Raw genomic sequence first — 13,070 nt, 5'->3', positions numbered from 1 at the left:
TAATTCCAGTTGTAATACCAAGTAAAAATCCATCAATAATGCATACAACCATATATATATATAAGTGCTGGGAAAGGGGAACCAGATTTAGCATGTCTTTAGAACCTTTACCTGGGCTGTGTAGCTTGGCCGTCCTAAACCACCCACAGATGATATGGGTTTAGCTCCTCCTATTGAAAGGACCCCAATTCATGTCGTCGTACGACCAGGGAAGTATCCCATGGGATGACTAGTACATTCCCTAATAGTGTGACATCAGATACATGATCTACTAAGACTAATCTTCATATCGACAAATATGAGTTTCCAATTTTGGTTCACCCGGGATTGCTACCTTCCATGACTTTGCTACACCCCCACTATTAATGCTCAATTAAAACCATTTCCAAATATTCAAACCATTTACCATTATATTTAACCAAGGCCAATGTTAATGATATTGTCATACCACTCCATTACTTGATTGCAATATCCATCCAAACCATTAAGGTTAAGAGGACTTTCAAGTGCCTTTCTATATACCATATTGAACTACTTGAGAGACTTCCATGTTCCCCACAAGCATAGCCATTTATCCTTTAGCCTTTTCAAACTATTTAACCATTTAAAGTTTTATTACATAAGCTAAAAACAAGCAAGAGTTCCATTAAAAGAAGTCAATGCAATGAATATACCTTTATAAGCATTTGATCAAACACCTTGGGGGCATAATATAACCAAAATTAATTCCAAAGACCATTAAACCATTACCATGAAAATCCAATTGTACAAAACCACCATTAATACATATAAAAGCATAATTAAAACCATATGAAACCATAACCAAACATTTAATATCAAAACTCCCCAATAATAGTTGAAAACCATAATTATGAAATAGTAAAACCATGAAATCAATTATATAAATCATGCCTTTAGTTGAAATTATAATGAGGGGAGAAAATCATGCCCTGTACTGAAGAATTAATGGAAAGAAATTACCAACACAAGCCCCAAAACCTCTTGAGAGAATTATGGAGTATTTTGAAATAGTTTCTAAGGGTTAATGAATAGAATAATAGTGTAAATAACTTCCTAAGTGTATTAGAAGTTGTAGGTCCTAATTAGGGTAAGTAGGAAAATATCCATAATACCCCCACTGAAGTTACACAAAAATCTCATCATAGGGATCCGACTAACCCATATAAGTCGTACCTTCCTATATTGTTGGTTTCCACCACTCGTATCCAGGCCTCACCTTTTGGATCAAACACTGTCCAGTATAGAACTCATCCAACCAAGTTGTGACCACAACATATGATCCATACCCATGAACCGTATCCCTGGAAGAATGAAATACCTAAAGGATCAAACACTACCCACCATACGAGTCCCTAATATGACTCGTACCTGTAGTATCCCAAACTTTTCCTAGCTTAAAATCATCCTAAAAATGTTGAGGATTATCTTCCACTATGGATGATGTTTATTTCATGTGTAATTCTTTAGATTTAGACTTTCCATTGCATAGGAAATTGAATTAGCTTTCCAACGATATCAGATTCGCCTAAATCTGATAACCGGGTAAGAAGTTATGGCTATTTTAAGTTCCTGTCACAAAACACCATCATTTGAACCCTTAGCGCGTCGCGGAGCAGTGTAAAATCCCGATTGTTATTTTCCAGTGTCCCTCCGTGATAGCATCGCATCACAAAGAGGGCCAATTTTCCACTTGATAATTTCCAGTGAGACCTCACGATACTGGCGCGTTGCGCCAATGGTCAAAATGATAAACTAAAGGGCTTTGCGATTGTGGCTCATTGAAGAGGGAACCCATTTCCCGTTCGTCCTTTTTCCAGCGAGCCACCGCGATAGTGGCTCGTCACGGTGGCCACCCAGTTCGAAAAAATATATGTTTTCCAATTTCATATAAAAGTTTAAGGAGGATATTTTGGTAAATCTCCCAGCCCCTAATTTGTCCTAAACAATGAATTAAATCCCTCCAAAGCACTTTACATCCATTTTTCATCAAATCTCTCTCAAGCAAAACCCTAGTTCATCAAACTTCCTCCCCAAGAAATCCAAATTTCTCCACTAATTCTCCAAGACAATTCAAGATTAAGAATCCCCAATTCAAGAACTCTAAGAAGACATCTCCAAAACATCAATAAGGATCCAAGATTCTAGTTTTAGCATCTAGATCATCAATTGAGGTATGTGGGGTATAAACAAGGATAATCCTTTTATCCTTGTGCCCATAGCTTGTTTTAAATTCAACTTTTACTGAAGTTTATGTGATTCTCCATGAAATTCAAATTAGGGTTTACACTCATTATTGTTATTTACAAGTTTGTGATATTCCCAATGATTTAAAAGTTGCATTCCACTATTTTGTTCAAATTTTCATGCATATTGTTGAAATTTCCAGATTTTATGATGAATTATAAATGCTTATATTATCAAGCATGAATTTTAAGATGTTTTAACATGATATTGATGCATGGGTCATTATGCCCTAATTAAGATTGCTATTTTGAGATTATTTGTGCTATGAGCACCCTTAAATAAGATTATTCTCAGATTTTGATAAAGAGTTGACCTTTTAGTCCTAAGCTAAGATAAAGAATTCACTTTGTTCATATAACTTGAGATGTAACCTTATGCTATTTTTGAAGTGGATTTCTTAAGATTTTGAGCAAAATAATGAGAGTAGTATTTAGCACCGAGATGGGTAAGTTACTATAGTTTTATACCCTTGAACTACGTGCCAGCGTAGGATTCAGATTATTTTTATTTCTACATGTATGAATCAGATTATGATCACTTAAGATAAGAAGTTCTATTCCGATGGCAAGGGTAGAACATTCCTACCTAATGGGTGCCAGACGTGGGACTCCATGGATGCTCAGATGGTGTATGTCGGTTATAAGAACCTCCCAATAAGATGTTCCCTACTCTTAAAACAGGTTATTGGCGTAAAGCATTATGATAAAAGCATATATTTTGAAAGCCATGATTTTAAGATTCTTAAAGTCTTGAGATAAAGTATTCCTTTTACAAATTGATAAGATAAAGTAGCAGCTTTCAAAAAGAATAGATTTTAGAACTAAATGTAATGGCTCATAAGGTTTATATTATATGCTTTATGGATTATGATTTATGATTTTTCATATTTTAGATTACTCAAGCCCATGTGAGTCATTTATATTTATCATGTATGGTTTTCTTTATAAATTGTGATGATACTGTTTACTTATTGCATTCACCCCTATATACTCAGTATATCATCAAAGTACTGATCCACCTATACATCTATGTGCTACATTGTCTCATAATATAGGTGCAGGTGCTCAGTCTTAGTAGCGTGAGTGAACTTCGAGCATCTCATCTACATCCCTGCAGTTGGTGAGTCCTCAAAGTTTGGGGACTTAGTTATTCATACATTTAGTTTATTAGTAGATATTTCTTTATTCATTTCAGACAGTTTAAGTTAGCTGGGGCCTATCCCAGTGACTCCACAAATTCAGTTAGTAGAGGCTTGTCGGACTACTAAATTCAATGTTAGACTTTTACTTTAGTACTCAGTTTCTTAGTATTGTCTTATGTAGATTTGTAAGATTTCTATGCTTTAGATAAGATTTTCACATTTATTGTGTTTTCATATTCATATTTTCCTTATTTTATGATTCAGACTTAGTAGAAAGCTGCCAGGGTTAGCTCAAGACTACTTGTAGTTTGGAGCATCGTATGGCATCTCGAAAATCAGATTTCTGGGCATTACAAACTTGGTGTCAAAGCCTAAGGTTTAGAGAGTCCTAGGGAGTTAGATAAGCTATGTTATGTAGAGTCTTGAGCATCGGTGTAAAGCGAGACACATCTATGAATAAGAGGCTATGGAGCATTTTAGGAAATTAACTTTTTTTTTAAGATATATCATGCATTCAGTGTCTCTATCTGCTTCTAAATCATGCTTTCATATAACATAAAATCCCTCCTCATCAAGCTAACGCCTGCAGAAATAATGATCAACCATCTCAGCCCGCAGATTCTTTGAATGAGAATGTGTCACATGCTGAGTTTTGGGCTGCCTATCAGGTGCTAGCCTAAGCTATGACAACTAATGTTCAGGGCAACCGTCAAGCTGCAACCCTACTTCAGGAAGATGGGGACTTAGCCGTTGCCAGAATCTGATATTTTATGAGAATGAACCTGCCAAAGTTCTTTGGGCCGAAGGCAGGTGAGGACCCACAGTTTTATCTAGATGAGGTGAAAAAAATTACCCAAATTATGCATGTTTTTGAAGAGGTGAGTGTAGAATTAGCATCTTATAGGCTGAAGGATGTTGCTTATGATTGGGTAGTAATGTGGAAGAAAAGTAGAGGGAAAAATGCAGCTTCCATGACTTGGCAGATATTTCAAGATGAGTTCTTAAACAAGTTCTTCCTACCTAAGATGAGGGAATCCAAGATAGAAGAGTTCATGAACCTGAGGCAAGGCTCAATGACAGTGAAGAAGTATTGGCTCGAGTTCAACCAATTGTCTAAGTATGCCCCTGATCAGATGGCGACCCTAAGTCAAGCATGAGTAAGTTTATGACTGGTGTGTCTGGGTTAGTAGTTAAGGAGTATAGAACTGGTATGCTCATTCGAGACATGGATCTTCCTAGATTGATGATGCATGCTCAACAGATTAAGGCAGAAAAGCTAAAGGAAAAAGAGAGAGTAAATAAGAAAACTAGAATAGGGCAATTTGATTATGGTCAGAATAGGTTTGGAGAGGGAAATAATTTGCAGTTTTAGAATCATTCATCTATGCCTGCATATTTTTCAGCCAGTACTCCTGCACCCAAAAATAGGCAGGAATAGTGGGGTAAGTTTTCTATGTCTAGATCTTAGAGTAGTGTGAGTAGGAATCCTTATTATCCCCAATTTACTAAGTGTGGTAAGAATCATAGAGTTGAATGTTTGTGGGGTCAAAAAGGTTGTTATGGTCAGAACGGCAGGCCACGGAATCAAAAAGTTCCCGCATGCTAGACAGGGGAATAGAGATGTTCATCGTCAGACTCAGTCTAATAGTGCATCAGCTCCTCTAGGTCGCCTAGCCCCTTCTCAGGGCACATCTTTCAGTATTGGTGGCGATCAGTGCCAGAATTAATTCTATGCTTTACCATCCCATCAGGAGCATAAAGATTCACCAGATATTGTTACTGATATGCTTCGTGTCTTTTATCTTGATGTTTATGTGTTGTTAGACCTTGGGTCGAGTTTCTCTTATGTGACCCCATTAGTTGCAGTCAATTTTGAGATAAGTTCTGAAAAGATTCCTGAGCCCTTCTTGGTGTCTACTCTAGTAAGTGAGTCAGTTGTTGTAAAACAGATTTATAAAAGTGTCTTATCACTGGTCTTCATAAAGTTATGTTAGCAGACCTTTTAGAGTTAGACATGGTTGATTTTGATCTTATTCTAGGTATGGATTGACTTTATTCTTATTATACTTCTATAGATTGGTGCACCCAAGTGGTGAAGTTTCAGTTTCTAGATGGGCCAGCTTTTGAGTAGTCCGATAATTCAGTGTCTCCCAAGAGTCTTTTCATATCTTATCTTAAGGCCAGAAAATTGATATCCAAAGGTTACATTTATCATCTAGTTTGAGTTAAAGATACTAAGTTTGAGACTCTAACAATTTAGTCTGTCTGAGTGGTCTATGAGTTTCCTGATGTTTTTCTAGAAGATATCCTAGGGGTATCTCCCGATAGAGAGATAGAATTCGGTATTGACCTTCTTCTAGATACTCAGCCTATTTCTATCCCTCCATATCGTATGTCTCCCGCAGAGCTTAAGGAGTTGAAAGAGCAACTCAAGGATCTTTTAGATAGAGGTTTCATATGGCCTAGTATTTCTGTATGGGGAGCTTCCGTCCTATTTGTGCGAAAGAAAGATGGTTCTTTGCGAATGTGTACTGGCTATCGTTAGCTAAATAAGGTTACTGCCAAGAACAAATATCCTCTTTCTATAATTGATGACTTGTTTGATTAACTCCAAGGTGCAAGTTATTTCTCAAAGATAGACCTTTGATCCGGCTATCATCAGTTTAAAGTAAGGGAATGTGATATTCCAGAAATAACTTTCAAAACCCGTTATGGTTATTTTGAGTTTCTAGTCATGTCTTTCGGGCTAACCAATGCTCTATCAACTTTTATGGACCTCATGAACCGCGTGTTCAAACAATATCTAGATATGTTTGTAATAGTATTGATAGATGATATCCTTGTGTATTCTCGTAGTGAGGATGACCATGTGGATTATCTTAGAATTGTCTTACAAACTCTAAGAGATCATTAATTGTTTGCCAAATTCAGCAAGTATGAATTTTGGATAAGATCAGTAGCCTTTCTCAGTCATATTATTTCTGCCGATGGCATTAGAGTCGATCCCTAAAAGATAGAGGCTATAAGAAATTGGCCTTGACCTATCTCTCCATCAGACATTAGGAGTTTCTTGGGCTTAACTGGTTATTACCACCGTTTTGTTAAAGGTTTCTCATTTATTGAATCCCCTATGTCTAGACTGACCCAAAAGAAAGTTAAGTTCCCATGGTCAGATTCCTACGAGAAGAGTTTTCAGGAGTTGAAGACTCGACTCACTTCAGCCATAGTTCTAGTATTACCTGATAGTATAGATGACTTTGTTGTTTACTGTGATGCCTCTAGAGTTAGATTGGTTGTGTGCTAATGCACAGAGGTAAGGTCATAGCCTATGCCTCTAGACAGTTGAAGCCTCACGAAAAGAATTACCCAACCTATGATCTAGAATTAGTTGCTGTGGTGTTTGCTTTGAAAATCTAGAGACACTATTTGTATGGTGTTCATGTTGATGTATTCACAGACCATAAGAGCCTGCAGTATGTGTTTACTCAGAGGGAGTTGAATCTCCATCAGAGAAGGTAGTTGAAGTTGTTAAAGGATTATGACATGAGTGTGCTGTATCATTCGGGCAAGGATAATGTCGTGGCAGACACCCTTAGTAGATTGTCTATAAGCAGTGTTGCGCAGCCTGGGAATTTCACCGTTTGGCTAGATTGGGTGTTAGGTTGGTTGATTCAGCTGAAGGAAATGTTTGGGTTCATAATAGTTCCGAATCTTCCCTAGTTTTAGAAGTAAAGAAGAAGCAAGACGTGGATTCTAGTTTGTCCAAACTGAAGGAGTCACTGAGAGACCAAAAGGTGGAGGCTTTCTCCCAAGGAGGGATAGCGTGTTGAGATATCAAAATTAATTGTGTGTGCCTGGTGTTGATGAGTTAAGATAGAGAATTATGGCTAAAGCGCACGTAGCGCGTTATTCTATTCATCCAGGTGCTACCAAGATGTATCGCTACTTACGGAAAATCTATTGGTGGAGTGGTATGAAAAGAGATATAGCAGAGTTCATGGCTAAATGTGCAACTTGTCAATAGGTTAAGGTAGACCACCAAAGTCCTGGTGGTATGTTGCAAGAGTTTTGTATCCCTACTTAAAAGTGGAAAGAGGTGAATATGAACTTTGTGACTGGTTTACTCCATTTGAGTCATCATCATGATTCGGTTTGGATTATTGTAGACAAATTGACTAAGTCATCGCATTTCTTGCTAGTTCACATATCTTATACAGCCGAGGATTATCCTAAGTTGTCTATCTGAGAGTTAGTCAGATTGTATAGAGTTCCCGTGTCTATCATTTCTGACAGGGGTACTCAATTCACTCCCAGTTTTAGAAAGCCTTTCAAAAGGGTCTTGGTACCCATGTCCACCTTAGTTCAGCTTTTCACCCTCAGACAGATGGTCAGGCAAAGAGGACCATCCAAACTCTAAAAGATATATTGAGGGCATACACTCTTGATTTCAAAGGTAGCTGGGATGAGCATTTGCCATTGATTGAGTTCGCTTATAATAACAATTACCATTCTAGCGTACAGATGGCCCCGTTTGAGGCTCTTTATGAGAGGAGATGTAGATCACCCATAGGTTGATTTGAGGTGGGTAAGGCCGCTCTGCTTGGGCTCGATGCGTGTATGAAGCTATGGAGAAAGTTAAGTTGATTGGGGAAAGATTGAAAACAACCCAGAGTCGTCAAAAATCCTATGCAAATATGAGAAAAAGGGACCTCGAGTTTAAGGTTAGTGATTCAGTGTATCTAAAAATTTCACCCATGAAAGGGGTGAAGAGATTTGACAAAAAGGGGACGCTTAGTCCCGGTATGTTGGCCCTTATAAAATTCTGAGTCGTGTTGGGAAAATAGCTTATGAGCTTGAGTTGCCCGTAGACTTATTAGCCGTTCATCCTGTATTCCACGTCTCTATGCTTAAGAAGCGTATCGGTGACTCCACTATTGTAGTTCCTTTAGAAAGCTCAGATATTCAGAACAGTCTTTCTTACGAAGAGATTCCAGTTGAGATTTTAGATCATCAAATCCGTAGACTAAGGAACAAAGAAGTTTCCTTGGTCAAAGTTCTTTAACAGAATTAGTCTGTTGAGGGTGCCACTTGGGATGCAGAAGCAGATATGCGAGCTAAGTACCCTCACCTTTTCTTCGCAAACTCAGATTTAGCTGAAGGTAATACTCTTTCTTGATTCAGTTCTTTTCTAATCATATATTCTGCTATATAGTTGTCCTTATGTAAGTTCATACACTCACAGAATTACTCAGGAGCTCAGAACGATTTAGATTCAGTTATTCAGTTCATTTCATTTATGCATGCTATCATATATTCTCATAATCCTCAAAAATTTTATCTTAACTAGCCACTTCGAGGACGAATGTTCTCAAGGGGGAGATATTGTAATACCCCAAACTTTTCCTAGCTTAAACTCATCCTAAAAATATCGAGGATTAGCTTTTATAATGAATGATGTTTATTTCATATGGAATTCTTTAGATTTAGACTTTCCATTGTGTAGGAAATTGAATTAGCTTTCCAACGATATAAGATTTGCCTAAATCCAATAACCAGGTAAGAAGTTATGGCTATTTTAAGTTCCTATCGCGAAACACCGTCATTTGGACCCTTAGCGCGTCGCCAATGCAAAATCCCGATTGTCATTTTCCAGTGGTCCTCCACGATAGCACCGCATCATGGAGAGGGCCAATTTCCCGATTGGCTATTTCCAATAAGACCTCGTGATACTGGCGCATCACACCAGTGGTCAAAATCAAAAAATAAAGGGCTCCGCAGTTGTGGCGTGTCGCGGAGGGAGCCCAGTTCCTCTTCGTCCCTTTTCCAGTGAGCCACCGCGATAGTGGTGGATCGCAGTGGCCACCCAGTTTGGAAAAATATACGTTTTCTAGTTTCGTATAAAAGTTTACGGAGGACATTTTGGTAAATCTCCCAACCCCTAATCCGTCCTAAACAATGAATTAAACCCCTGCAAAGCACTTTACATGCACTTTTCATCAAATCTCTCTCAAGCAAAACCGTAGTTCATCAAACTTCCTCCCTAAGAAATCCAAATTTCTTCTTTAATTCTCCAAGGAAATTCAAGATTAAGAATCCCCAATTCAAGAACTCTAAGAAAACATCTCAAAAATATTAATAAGGATCCAAGATTCAAGTTTTAGCATCTAGATCATCAATTGAGGTATATGGGGTATGAACAAGGATAATCCTTTCATACTTGTTCCCAAAACTTGTTTTAAATTCAACTTTTACTGAAGTTTATTTGATTCTCCATGAAATTCAAATTAGGGTTTACACCCATTATTGTTATTTACAAGTTTATGATATTCCCAATGATTTAACAGTTGCATTCCACGATTTTGTTCATATTGTTGAAATTTTCATATTTTATGATGAATTATAAATGCTTATATTATCAAGCATGAGTTCTAATATGTTTTAACATGAGATTGATTCATGGGTCATTATACCCTAATTAAGATTGCTATTTTGAGATTATTTGTGCTATGAGCACCCTCAGATAAGATTATTCTCAGATTTTGATAAAGATTTGACCTTTTGGTCCTAAGCTAAGATAGAGAATCCACTTTGTTCATATATCTTGAGATTTAACCTTGTGCTATTTTGAAGTGGATTTCTTAAGATTTTGAGCATAATAATGGGAGTAGTATTTAGTACCGAGATGGGTAAGTTACTACAGTTTCATACCCCAGAACTACGTGCCACCGTAGGATTCAGATTATTCCCACTTCTACGTGGATGACTAGATTGTGATCACTTAAGATAAGAAGTTCTATTCCGATGTCAAGGGTAGAACAACCCTACCTAATCGGTGTCAGACGTGGGATTCCATGGATGCTCACATGGTGTATGTCGGTTAGAAAACCCCCCCAATAAGATGCCCCCTACTCTTAAAACAGGTTATTGGCATAAAGCATTAAGATAAAAGCATATATTTTGAAAGCTATAGTTTTAAGATTCTTAAAGTCTTGAGATGAAGTATTCCCTTTACAAATTGATAAGATAAAGTAGCAGCTTTCAGAAAGAATAGATTTTAGAACTGAATGTAATGGCTCATAAGATTTATATTATATGCTTTATGGATTATGATTTATGATTTTCATATTTTAGATTACTCAAGCCCATGTGAGTTATTTACATTTAGTATACTTTATAAATTGTGATGGTATTGTTTACTTATTGCATTCACCCCATATACTTAGTACATCATCAAAGTACTGATCCATATATACGTCTATGTGCTACATTGTCTCAGAATGTAGGTTCGGGTGCTCAGTCTTAGCAGTGTAAGTGATCTTCGAGCATCTCATCTACATCCCTGCAGTTGGTGAGTCCTCATAGTTCGGGGACTTAGTTATTCATACTTTCAGTGTATTAGTAGATGTTCCTTTATTCATTTCAGACAGTTTGAGTCAGCTGGGGCCTGTCCCAGTGACTCCTAAGATTCAGTTAGTAGAGGATTGTCGGACTACTAAATTCAGTGTTAGACTTTTGCTTTAGTATTCAGATTCTTAGTATTGTCTTACCAAGATTTGTGAGATTTCTATGCTTTAGATAAGATTTCCGCATTTATTGTGTTTACATATTCATATTTCCCCTATTTTAAGATTTAGACTTAGTAGAAAGCCGCCAAGATTAACTCAGGACTACTTGTAGTTCGGAGCACCGTGTGGCGTCCTAGAATTAGATTTCGGGGCATTACAGTACCAAGCCATACGACTCATACCCTTAAGTCGTAACTATTCCAGTGACCAAAACCATCCCACCAACTAACACTGCTTACCATACGACAGGACCATACTCCTCGTACCCTAACATATGGCTTGTACCCCTGAGTCGTGTTGGGTCCGGAGAACGAGAATTCCAGAAAATTTCTAAGGGTCGAAACCCAGGACGTTTCAATCCCCAGCCATCCACCAGTTCCCCAGCCCCTTTCCCCTGCCCCCACCCCACTCCGCACCAGCAGCAACAACCATCCCCGACTCCTCATTGCTTTCGTCCTTTTTTCGACATACAAAACAACAAACAACCACTCCAACTCCTATTTTCCTTCCTTATCTTTATAACACCAACAACATACAACACAACAATTAAGAATTTAAACTTTGTTATTGAAAAATTTCAATTTTTTGATTGAGATAAAAGTGATGAATATTTCCCAGATGATCGAAGCTAAAATTACTAAGCAATTTTTACGAATTTTATCCTTATAGGGGAAAATCCAAGCCACATTTTCATTATATTGCAATTTTTCTCTCTAATGTTTTTTAATGTTAGCGTAGAAGCAAAATTTAGTCTTTTTAGTTTATTTTGAATGAATTTTATGTATGGATAAGAAAACTGATGAGTCTGTTGGTGGTGGTGGTGGTGGAACTCTAACCGGAGTTTGTTGGTGGTGGCTCGTCGGCTGTGACGAAGGAGAGACAAAGTGAGTGGTCGGAGTTGCTCTTTGATTGTGGTATTTTTTCGGTCGTTTGCGGCATTTCAGTGACTTGAGGGTGATAAAGAATAGAAATGACGATGACGGGGGCGGGGGCGGGGGCGGGAGTGGGGGTGGGTGATTTTTTTTCTTTTAAATATTATTTATATTTTATATGTATTTTAAATATTTTATTTCCATGTGTCATTTAAAAATGATGTGGCACGCCATGTGTAAATGATTGTACTACGCTTAAATTAAGTGGATGAAAAAAAGGTTTACAATGTTATGTTTTGATGGGTAAAGGGTTCAAAAAATTCATTTTTAATGAGTTAAAGGATCCAGGTGACAAAAGTGTAAGTAAGAGTATCCACTTTACAAATCAGACCAAGTACAAGGGTCCACAGAATTCTTTTGCCTTTCATATTTTTATTTTTTTGGTAGTGTATTATTTGCTTTTGAAAAATCTATTAGTTTTGGGATTTTCCTTAGCAACTTGGGGATTGTTTTTTTAATTGGTATTACGATTGATTTTGGTAACTATCCCTTCCGTCCCATTTTACTCGTCCCAATTTAATATTGCATATTGATTAAGAAAAATAATTAATAACATGGATACTTTACCATAATACCCATATTAAATGATGTTTACATTTTAATTTGGAGATAAAACAATTAATACTAAGGGTAAAAAAGGAAAAAAATTATCTTGTCTTGATTAATGAAAAATGATACGTAAAATAGGAAATCAAATTAAAAAATTTGGGACGAGTAAAATGGGATTAAGGGAGTATTTTTCGTTCACGTTAAAGCTGATGAATTCACTTTATTTGCGTAGGAATCTTCTTCTTTCTTGAAGTGTTGCGCAAGTTTTAATAAAATTCTTTTTCATTTTTCAAAACAAACCATTTCAAAGTTTTTCTTTGAACGTTGGAAAATAAAAGTAAAATTGATTTTGTATGAATGGGAATTTATTTTCTAACCCAAAAGATTTTAATTTCTTTTGATTGTTTAGAATTACTTAATTTTATTTGTTATATCTCACTTTTCGATAGTCTAATAATATGAATTTTAACCAAAATTTTAAGATATCTATATTTTATATTTTATTATATCATTGTGAGAATGATTGTAACACTTTAAATAGATAAATTTTAATTCAAAATATTACATTAATTTAATTTAACTTTTCAAGCAAATAAATAATGAAAAAATTACACAAAT

General features: G+C 36.6%; 1 non-coding gene across 1 annotated transcript; it reads left to right on the top strand.

The window, feature by feature from the left end:
- The first annotated feature begins 11,565 nt into the window (after positions 1-11,565).
- On the top strand, positions 11,566-11,670 carry LOC124892424. Its single transcript, XR_007050238.1, has one exon. It is a non-coding gene; the product is annotated as a small nucleolar RNA Z103 (small nucleolar RNA).
- The last annotated feature ends 1,400 nt before the right edge of the window (positions 11,671-13,070 follow it).

This window comes from Capsicum annuum, chromosome 1, assembly GCF_002878395.1.
Source record: "Capsicum annuum cultivar UCD-10X-F1 chromosome 1, UCD10Xv1.1, whole genome shotgun sequence".
Taxonomy (NCBI): domain Eukaryota; kingdom Viridiplantae; phylum Streptophyta; class Magnoliopsida; order Solanales; family Solanaceae; genus Capsicum; species Capsicum annuum.
The sequence above is the reverse complement of the archived record's forward strand: the minus strand, read 5'-3'. Positions and strand labels throughout refer to the sequence as shown.